The sequence below is a fragment of the Octodon degus genome, unplaced genomic scaffold (assembly GCF_000260255.1).
Source record: "Octodon degus isolate 3935 unplaced genomic scaffold, OctDeg1.0 scaffold00020, whole genome shotgun sequence".
NCBI lineage: Eukaryota > Metazoa > Chordata > Mammalia > Rodentia > Octodontidae > Octodon > Octodon degus.
The window spans coordinates 17,151,360-17,162,445 of record NW_004524596.1 but is presented as its reverse complement, the minus strand read 5'-3'; the positions used below and the strand labels follow the sequence as shown (position 1 = coordinate 17,162,445).

Sequence of the window (11,086 nt, the reverse complement as noted above, 5' to 3'; positions counted from 1 at the left end):
CTCTCAGCATGCTCCCGCGCACTCTCCTCAGCATGCTCCCCGCGCACTCTCCTCAGCGTGCTCCCCACGCACTCTCCTCAGCATGCTCCCGCGCACTCTCCTCAGCATGCTCCCGCGCGCTCTCCTCAGCATGCTCCCGCACACTCTCCTCAGCATGCTCCCCGCGCACTCTCCTCAGCGTGCTCCCCGCGCACTCTCCTCAGCGTGCTCCCCACGCACTCAGCATGCTCCCCGCACACTCTCCTCAGCATGCTCCCGCGCACTCTCCTCAGCAGTGCTGCTTCGCCTCACTTCACCCTCCTTCGTGACGACGCCAGAGCACATAAGGCTGCCCATCGTCACCCTTCTTGGTGCTGCTCTGTGTTCCCCTGGAGAACCCAGGACCATGAGGCAGGTGCCATCCGCGGGGGCTGCGCACGTGGCTTCCGGCCTCTCCCAAGGGGAGCGGCAAGGCCGGCACATCTTTGCACAGAGTGATTCTACCTGCATAAGTGCTGAGAAGGGGACTTGCTAGCGTGGAGGGCAACGACTTCAGTGGCCAATCGGTCACCCACACAAGTTACGTCTACTTGCACCCCGACCTGACAGGCACCCTGCCCAGAAACAAGGGGACTCCCATGGTGACAGCCCCGAGGGGTAGCGCCCCGAGAGGGGTGGTCATCGCCTGTGTCCTTCTTCCCAAGTCTATCCGACCGCCTGGCCACGCAGACTACAGAGGAGCACTGGCTATGGCAGTCGCCGGGACACACTGCTGGACCGATGAAAGGACTTTGACCTCTTCAGAGAGAACACGAAGATCGCAGGCGTGTGCTTTTGTAAGTCTTCGTATTTCACTACTACAGATATTCATTTCATTCTGACATTTTTGGTAGGACTCGTTGACAGGACTGTTGCTTATTTGTACGGCTCTTGAGTAAATCTATGAAGCGCGTGGATGTGGTAGACGTTCCGTGTTTGGTCCCTGCGGGTGGACTTGTAGGTCCACAGCCCGCCGGCAGCAGGAATGGATCACTCGGTGCACGGACATAATCTCCGCGGAGAGAAGGAGCGCGCATGGACCGCTCGTGTGCACTCGTCGGTGCGGATGGAGCTGCTCCTGGCGGCCAGACTTGGATGAGTGCAGAGAACGACGGAAGAGGCTGCAAAGTCCGCGCAGAAATGGCTGACGAACTTGGAAGTGCTTCTATTATTTCCTAAGATAGCATAAAAGTTCCGCAACTTTAAGAAACAAATTTACTCTCTCATAGTTCTGGAGGGAAGGAGCCCAAAATCGATGTGTAGGCGGGCTCCAGCGAAGGCTGCAGGGAAACTCCTCCACAGCCCTTCCCACCTCCTAGTGCGGTTTGCAGGGCTGCACAGCACAGTCCCTGCCACCACCACCCCCCGTGGCCACTTGCCCACTGCATGCCTGTGCCTGTCCACAGCTCGGTCGCAGCAAGTGGCATTTCCATAATCCAGTATAGCCTCACCTCAACTTAGTCACTTCTGCAAGGGCTCTTTTTCTACAGGAGGTGGCATTTGTATCGACCAAGCGTGAGAACTGCAACATAGTTTGGGGGAGTTGAGGAGACAGGATTCAGCCTGAAATAGCACTTGGCAAGCAAAAGACAGACAGAGCACCTGCAGCAGCCAGAACCCCCTTAGCTGATCAGGGTCATCATGATGCTGTTGCCGACCTCGCTCGAGTTCAGGCCAATGGGAATGGGGTGGCGCAGCGTTCAAGGTTACAGCCCTGCCACTGCCCAGCGGGACAGGGTGTAGTTCCAGAAGCTTCTTTCTCCAAGTTGGGGGATGTCAGGCGTAATGGGGTGGGGGAGTGGCCAGGTAGCTCAGTCGATTAAAGTGCCTGCTTAAGGGAATGCAGGCCCTGGGCTTCGATCCCTTGTGTGTCGTGCTGTGCTGGCTCTGCCCCTGCGGCGCTCTGAGACGGCGAATGAGACTGGGCATGGTGGCGCCCGCCTATAATCCCAGCTCTTGGGAGGCTGAAAGCAGGAGGATCACTACGAGTCACAGCTACATAGTAAGACCCTGTAGACCCTGTACTAAATACTTACAAAGAAAGAAAAAAGGGGCAGGGTGAGTAATGCAGGACCTTGTGCACCCAGGGCGGAGAGGGTCTCCTTGGAAGGGGCACAGGGATAGAGCCAACAACATATTTCCCTACAGCATGAAGCGGCTCCGCCCCACCACCCTCCAGCCCACTACCCCTGTTCCAGGAAAGACCCCACCCAGCCTGCTGCTACCCTCAGAAGAGGTGGCAGGAGCTCAAATGCACTCGTAGGTCTGCTCAGCTTCTGCCCTTCAGGGATGTTGACTTCGACCTCCTCTCCTCTAGGCTCACTGCCAGCTAGGAACAAAATTCTCAAAACCTATCTCTACGCCTTCGCTTGCTACCAGGCCTCCCCTTTCCAGCACCAGTGTGTCCTCTGGGATATCATCATGTTGTCTGTTAACACTACTTTAAAGTGTCCTAATAGATTCAGGATTGGAAGCTTCACCTGGAGCCTGTATTTTCCTCCCACTGACATGAAAATCTATAACTGATGTTTTATCTGGCAGCAGATGAAAAAACATTTTTTTAAAAAAGTTTCTGCATCAAGAGCTGTTTCTGCGCTAACCAGTGAAGTTTTTTCAGTCTGTCTGCAGCTGCACACAGCTGGTTCCCTCCCTCACTACTCTGGGGTCGCACCCCTCCCCCCAGCTGAGAAAATCTGCTTTCAGAAAAGCGCCTGATCATATGACCAGCTCATGTGCCCAGCCTCAGTAATAGCTGACAAATGCTACAAGGAAGTGAGCGGAATGTGGCGGAAAGCACATCTGAATAGGACGCCCCGCTGGGCTTGTCTGGATCCTCCTACCACCTGGCATAGGAGGAGAATGCGCCCAGCCTTTCAGGCAGGCACGCCCAAGTTGAACCCTGGCTCTGTCTCTCCCCAGCTGTGTAACTGCAGCAGAAGTTGCCCTGCCCCCCAGTATTCAGTCTGTTGGTTGCCCAGGTAACAGTTCCTGTTACTTTTGTCTGTTAGAAATGGCTGGTCCCTGTGATACACAGCTCATCACGAGGATGCACATCGTCTAAACCAACTGGCAAGTCATTCTGCCTCTGTGGTTCCTGCTTGCTTATAAGCCCGCGGCCAGTAGAGGCCAGGGCCTGAGATTCTGGGAACGATCCCAACCCATGCCCACTGACATAAATAAAGCTGCCTCCAAACCCTGGGGGTCGTTTTGGTGTTTCTGCTTGCCATTGCATAACCAGACAGAAAACTTACTTGGTGCTCCTAAATTTCCTTTTCTTTAAAGTGGATACTGTAAAATTTGCCAGGTTATTTTGAGGATTATTTGTCTTAGTACCTGACATAGTGAAAGGTACCAAGGGACAATCAGAGTAGTTTGTTAATAGAAGAGGGTTGGGGACACCACAATGCCCCATCCCCACAGTACTGCAGATTAACTCAAGCATTCGTGGCAGGCAAGCGCTCTACCACTGGCTACATCCTCGGCTCTAGGACACACTACTCTTTAAGAGAGGGCTCTTGCCTTTTTGCCCAGCCATGTCTGTTCCTTTTGCAAGAAACACCAAGCAGCGTTGGTGGTTCTCCTAGCCAGTGACAGTACTTCCTGCAACCTGCTGGTTCTGAGCTTGCTCATAGCCGCACCTCGAGAGGCACAGAGGCCTTGCTGGCAGGGCTGTCTGAGCTGTCCTTGGAAACTGTGTCAACCCCAGCCAAGAAACAGGCTCATCCCTGACCCACAGCCACACGGGTAGGGGGAGGGTTTCCCTGGAGTGCCACCACCATTTCCTGAGCCTGAAGGCTGAATCAGCAGCAGGCAGAAACCTGGGGACAGAAGGGAGACAAGAAAACCCCACTGCACTGGCTCTGTCACTTCTCTGTGAGCAGATTCTCTTACCCAGAGAGCCAACTTGCCAAGGATAGAGCTAAGCTTTTCCCCACTTCCTGGCCGGCCCTTCCATGGGTCTGGGCCAGGCTAAAAGAAGTGGTTTTTTTCAGGATTATCTAGTTAGCTTTCCATCCATCAGTTCGGTCATTTATTTATCACTGTAGAGAAGAAAGGAGAGAACAGGGAATGGAAAAAGGAATTGAGATGTGTTGTGTGTCTGAGCCAGTTGTACACAAGGACCATAAACATTGTTTTTATTTTTTATTTTTTGGCCAGCTCATCCCACCCTGAGAGCAGGGCTGGCACAGCATGTGGTGCCAGGGATTGAACCACAGTTCCCTGTACCTGCCTAAACTTGCCTAAGCAGGTGCTTTAGACAGCTGAGCTAGCTCACTGGCCCCAGGAGTATGAGCATTATGTACTACAAACATGTATTAAAACTAAAACTCATGGTCAACTTTGGCTGAGTTCTTTCTACTTGCCAAGCAATGTGCTAAGCATTCCCCATGTTATCTAATTTCATTACTCCAACAACCCTGCAGGGTAGGAATGATTTCTAGCATACCCTACAAATGAGGAGGCTGGGGTGTAGCTGTCTCTCTCATGGGTGGAAGCAGGATGACCAGGTTGCCCGGTCTGGGCCGGGCAGATACTAAGTGGTACAGGAGCTAGACTGGCTTAGTTACTTTTCTTACCGCTGAAGAAAAATACCTGGCACTAACACAAAAGGAGGAAAGGTTATTGGGGCTCAGGGCTTGCTGAGGTTTCAGTTCATAGCTGGCTCCGAAGCAGGGCGGCACAGCAGAGGGGAAATGGCCCGTGGCAGGCAGAAGGCAGCAGAAGCAGAGGCAGCAAGTGAAAACAGCAGCTGCCTTTCTGTCCCTGACAGTCTACCCAGGCTACCTACTCCGGAGTGGGTAGAACCCAGACCCGGGGTGGGGGAGCCTTAATCCTAGCATCACACCTGAATCAATCCCAGCATCACACCCTTAATCCCAGGGTCACACACTCTAGATCCAGCCACCCTTGAAAAGCTCCACTGATGACCACATGAGGCTTTGGGTGGATTTCTAGATATAAAACCTAATGCATACAACGATAGTGTTTGCCCTTAGGTGGGCACGTAAGACATAGCACAATGGAGCAGCCAGATGGGGCAGCGTGAGGCTGAGGACTGAAATAAATGCAACTGAACAAGGAAATTAGCATGGACTGAACCTGGAGAGGAAGAGCTTCCAGGCTGGAGTGGGCTTGCTGAGTGGTGCGTTCAGAAGCCTGAGGGGTGGGGAGGGGCGAGTGGGAGCAGTCCTGTGTGGGGTTGGCGGGTAGAGAGAGGACAGGCCCACAGGGCAGGATGCAGCAGCAAGACCCACAGAAGTAAGTTTGGACTGTTCTACCCAACAGCCCATGGGAAACAATTCAGCACTTTTTGATGAGTGTGACATAGTCAAAACTGCACCTTGAGAGGCGTAAGGGGTATGAGGGAGAAGCAGAAATCCAGAAAATTGGTTAGGACACCCCTCGAGCAGCGTAGGACTGGCCTGAAATTGTGAACTAAGGGAATAACAATGTAAACAGCCAGGAAGAAAATGAGGGTGGGGATGAGGTATTTCAAAGGAAGAGCCAGCGGGCCTTAGTGACTGGCTGGCTCCACATGAAGAGGAAGAGGGTGGAATTGAAGAAGCACATGCTTAGGGTGAAGCCTGGTGAAGGAAGGAAAATGGTGAAAGCACCTCCTTGTTCTTGTCTCACTAATCTAAATTGGGGGGGGGGGAGGAGGAATAGACTTTTAGGCATTTTAAATGTGACCATTGGAGATATCTGGGTAGAAAGCTCAACTGGACAAGGTGTTTGTGATTGTGCTTGGAGGAGGAATTAGGGCTGCAGAATAAGAGCTCCTGTCACCCGATGAGCAAACGTGCCACTGTCCTGTCCAGCGTGGATGCACGGGGCAGTGGGTGGTGCCACGAGGGCAGCTCCCCGTGGGTGGCTTGCACTTCTGTACATTTTCTGAGGCGCTTACGGGGCTTCATTCTAAATATTCCAGAATACTCATATAATAAATAGCCTTGGAGCCAGGCATGGTGGTACGTGCCTGTAATCCCAGTACTCTGGGAAGCTGAGGCAGAAAGACTGGAAGTTTGAACCCAGCATAGGCAACTTAGTTACTGGGTGAGACCTTGTCTCAAACAAAGATTAAAAAGCATGGAGGTCTTGGGTTCAAGCTCTGATACTAATACATGAATAGCCTTGGAGGAAAGAGTGTACTTTCATCTAGGAACAAAGTGGGCCGTGCTTACTGTTCAGTATAATAAGCTCTGCCTTTGGAGCAAAAAGCAGGCACACCTCCTGGTCATGCCAGAAGATTTAGGTTCCCCAAGCCCAGAGTTCCTCCGCTACACCAGCATCTGCAGACCTGCAGCTGGGCACACTGCTCCCATGGGACTGGGGGCCGAGGGGACCTCCACCACCACTCGTGCTACTTGCTGAGCAGTGAGCAATAACGTCCCTTGTCTCTGACCCCAGATCTCACACCTTCAGCTAGCATTATTGAGGCTGAGTCCAGGTAATTTGTTGGCTTATGAGTGTGGCAAATTTCTAGCTTTAAGATGCAGCCGAGTTCTTAACAGCTAGGAGAGGAGCTGGGAGAGAACAGACAATTTAGCTAGAGTTCAGGTCTCAGGTGACACTATTCAGTGCTGGACAATTATGAGAGTGGGAAAATGTAGGCAGATAGAGACTGGACCTGTGTGCTGGGGAGCCTATCATGAAGGCTGCCTAGCCTGTACCCCATTCTAAGAGAAACTACCCTATCTCTGGCTCCTCTGATGAGGAAAGAGTTTTAAAAATGATATTCTTCAGTAGAGGACCTGTCAACTTCACTGGCTGACAGAATCTCTTTGGTCAAAGAGCCAGGTGTGATGGACCCTGCTAATCGCCTGCTTCTGCAGTGTGTCCCCCCACCCCATGGCCGGGAGGAGCATGTTGGGCCTTTAAGTCTCAGAAGCAGATGGCAAGAATGGCGTTGCAGCAAGGGCAGGCGGCAGGGAATCTGGCCCAGTGTGGGCTGGAGGCTGTGCCCTTTGAATGCGGCCTTGGGGAAGGAGTGCAGACCCGGAGGCTGCGAAGCAGAGCGGCTCTGGGGCACGGCCGTCCTCAGAGGGCAGGCCCTGCTGCGCCCCACGCTAGCACAGTCTTGCTTGCGCTCTAATGGATAAGCATGCATTCGGTCAGGTCAGTCTACCCGGCGCTCACTAAGCCCTTCTGTCTGCTGGACTAGAGGAGCTGTGGAGAAGCGACGGACGACCCCTGGTCCTAACCTCAAGGATCCGAGGGGTGGTCCTGCTGTGGGAGCTAAACCCACGCATGGATAAGACAGGGAACAACACCTACAGTAACGAATGCACGTGCACATTCAGGTCCCAAGAGGAACCCTATGATGAGTTGCTGCTGATTTTGTATCTGGTTGTCAGAGCTCCAGGCCCCCCAAACGTGCCACCCGGGGGCCCTGCCAGCCTTGCCAACACCAACTTCTGGGGCTGCAGCCCCTGGCCCCACCCTTCATGCCTCCCAGAGCCCCAGAGTTCCTGAATGCAGCCCCCAGAAGGTTCACGAGCCATCTGTGCCTCTCCTCTGGGGAAAGGCGTCCCTCAAGATCACAACCTCCTCCTCCAACCTGCCTTGCACCTAGGGTGTCCTCCATTGGCCCTGGCCTCTGCCATGGCCACTCCCTGGGCCTCTGACCTCTGTCTCACTGCAGGGACCTGCCCTCCCCCAGGTGTTCCCAACACAAAAAGCAGTATCTGGGAGAAAGAGGGGAACCAGAAAAGCTTGGTAAACTAGCCCAGGAGGAGATGCTGCTGCTGCTCCCGAGCTCAGTGTCCCCATGGTGGTTGACCACAGGAAGTACCACAGAATAAAACTACATGGCCTCAGAGACAACTTTAAGAAGTTGCTGTCAGGCTGAACTAGGCGAAACTGCAAGCACGTGTCCGTCTTTGGCACAAAAAAGCAGCAATTGCTCTTAGTTCTACCCAGTGCATTTAAACCAGGTCAGTCTGACTTACGGGCCAGTGTTTCCCGTGGGAGGAAAGGCCAGTCCCAGCTGGCTGAGACAGGGACAACAGAGCCTGGGAAGGGGGAAGCCAGACAGGGTGCAGGGGGTCTGCAGGGGAGGGAAGGGGGCATGGAGCTGAGGGTCAAGGCCATGCTGGGAGCCGCAGGGCAGCTTCAGCAGGAGAACCGCTCACTGCACTGCGGAGGGAGCTGTGCACAGCCGATTCCGCTTCTTTCTTTCCTCTTCCTCTTGTTCTTCGTCTCCTCCTCTTCCTGTTCCTCCTCCTCCTCCTCCTTCTCCTTTTCCTCCACCTCGTCCTCCTCGTCCTCGTCCTCGTCCTCCTCCTCCTCCTGCTTCTTCTTCTTAAATTGGGCCTTAGGAATGTATCCCAGGGCCTTTACATTGAGTCACATCAAAGCTCTTTTTTTTGAGACAGGGTCTTGCTACACAGTTCAGGCTATCCTGTAGCTCACTTTGTAGCCCAGGCTGGTCTTGAACTGATACCAATCCTCCTGCCTCAGCCTGTTAAGTGCTGGGATTACAGACATACACCACCACACCCAAATATTGCTGCTTTTCTCGCAGGCCATATTTTACAACCATAGTCCAAATCAACATATTTGTTTGCTTTCCTCTTCCTCCATTAAAACTAACCCAAAGGGAAGGACTGCATTTCTTAAGGGAGATGAGAAAGGCAAGGAGGAGAAAGGAGGAAAGCAGGAAGGAAAGAGAAGAAGAAGGAAGAAAAGCAGGTTGTGGAGGAGGGAGAAAATGAAAGAGAGAAAGGAAGAACAAGCATAGTTTTCTCATTAAGATTTAAAAAAAAAAACACCTTTATGCTGTCCCTACAAACAGAAAACTCTCTTTATTTAATAATGTCTTAGTTTAAGAAATGGCAGCTTTTGTAAAATAGTTCTAAAAAGAGGGAAGAGTTTTCATAATTGGGGATAATAGAGAGTAGTTGCCAGGAACGTCAGTAGAAAACCCCAGGCAACTTTCTTTCCTGAAGCCTAAGGAAAGCAAAAAGCTTCTAGTCCCCTTACGGCAGTACAAGCAGTCATAATTAATGTAACTTACAAAGCAATGATTATCAAAGGGACATGTCACCAAGTCCCATAGCCCCAGTTCATTGATCTAATTTAGCTAATAACCACTTTCCATTTGCATGCAGGGGGAAAAAAAACCAAATCCATTTGCCGAGGGCCCGGCCCCTTGGAGGCACTCAGCACGCGGCTGGTCAGGGCTGGAATCAGTGTATCCATCTGTCTTCTATGGCAGGACAAGAGGACGACAACCAACAGTAGACACCCGCAATTCCAGCTCAGAAGCTGTACCTGGAAGCTGAGCCACTCCTTTGGGCTTTTCCCCTATTGTCTGACTTTTAATTTGCATCTCATTTACATATTCGTATGTAAGAGAAACCCAGTCTGTAAAGACCAAGCCATTTCAAAGCAGAGACATAAGCACAAATGAGAGGGGTTTGTGCTTCCCATCCCCTCCCACCCCACCCTGAGTGTCCACCCACTCCAGGCCACTCATCCTGTCGTCAGACGCAAATGCCAGGCACCTGTTCTCTGGTTTCCTTCCATGAGATCCTCGGTGTCTCTCCCACCTGGCTGTGAGAGGGTCCTGTCTCTCCTGCGGGTCAAGTGCAGCGCTGAGCGGGACCAGATCAGCCAGCGGCCCCTCCTGCCTTCACCAGACCCAGGACCAAGGGACTGCAGGCGAGTGCTAGGAGGAAGCGTTACTCTTTTCCCTCCTGGCCAGCCTAATTTCACCCATTCTTGTTCCCTCCGTCTCAGACCCAAGCAAAATTCCTTCTAGAGCAGAAGGGAAAATCTTGGTTTACAAACAAAATCTACAGTCTGGAGGAGGACTCCAAAGCCAGGCCGCTACTGGGTCCCCTGGCTACGAGGGTGGCCCAACCCGAGGCTGTCACTAGCATGGTGAAGGGCTTTCAGGACTGGCCCCTCCTTGGGAGACCCAGGGGTGAGGCCCCCGGGCGTCCCTGGCTGAGTCCTGTTGGGCACCAAGAATAGGGGTTCAGACCATCTGTCTGCTGACAACAACCTGTGGCCACACTACGGTCACTCTCTTCCCATCTGCTCCTGGCTGAGATGCCTGGTGAGACCCAGCTGCCCAGGGCTGCCCTGGGGACACGGCCCACTCCCTGCTGCCCATTGTATGCGGGGCTGGAGGGCCTGAGGAAATGGGCTGAATCTTGCCTAATTTTCTGTTTCTTTTTTTAAAAACAGTTTTAGCCCATGCCCTCATTTAAACAGTATAAAAGACTGTAGCAGTATAAAAGGAAGATGACCTAGGACCTCGGCTTGCGCATTCTCTGACAGCAAGCAGAAAGGGCTGACTTTGGATGCGCTGTTTGCTTCTGCATTTGGGTTTGTGCCAGCTGGTCTCCCTGCAAGCGTTCAAGTATCTGTTGGGCAGAATCAAGTCGGGAGGCTTAGGTGCCATTCTCTTTGTCCCTCTTCCCCTCTGGTCTCTTCCAGGGGTGCTGTCACTGCGGGACAGGTGCGTCCGGCTTGGAGCCCACGGCCACGCCCCTCCACCCCAGAGGCCTGCGCAGAGCCCAGGGTCGCCTTTCCTCTCCCTTTCAGCAAGAGGAAATCAAGAATGTGGGCGGAGCCGGGCCTGGTCCTGCATGGCTCACTGGGGTCTCTCTGCACTGTCCTCCCTAGATTTTGGAAGCACCAAGGGGAATGTGGCCTGAATTTAAACACTCAGGGCCGCGCCCACGAACAGTGAGCACTTTTGTGGATTCATGCTGCCCTCCTGCCTTCCTCGCCGTGGCCTTGAATGCTGCGTTGTGTGCGGACAATCCGCTTGTTGTGCTCCCGAGCAGGCTGAGCCCCGCGCTCCCGCTGCCTCTTATAGGAGCAAACAAAAGCCGTTTTCTTCGTTCTGAGCACTGCACTGATAAAAGACTGATGAAAGCCTCTTTTGTGGTGAAATGTAATAGGTCTGCGCTGGGCATTCTATTTGATTAACCCCAACCAGTCATTACACGGTGTTTTATGCACAGTACAGAGATGCCCGGCCGCTCGGGCTGGGTGGAGCCTCTTTGAACTCCTGTGTGACTCTGGGACACTGCGGGGCAGGCTGTCCTCAGCT

At 53.0% G+C, this 11,086-nt stretch overlaps 1 long non-coding RNA gene across 1 annotated transcript in view; it reads left to right on the top strand.

The window, feature by feature from the left end:
• Positions 1-10,883, top strand: part of LOC111815716 — a 13,179-nt gene extending 2,296 nt beyond the window's left edge. Inside the window, exons 2-3 of the long non-coding RNA XR_002820367.1 lie at positions 5,016-5,161; positions 10,465-10,883. This is a non-coding gene — a long non-coding RNA (uncharacterized LOC111815716). The remainder of the gene's footprint in view (positions 1-5,015; positions 5,162-10,464) is intronic.
• The last annotated feature ends 203 nt before the right edge of the window (positions 10,884-11,086 follow it).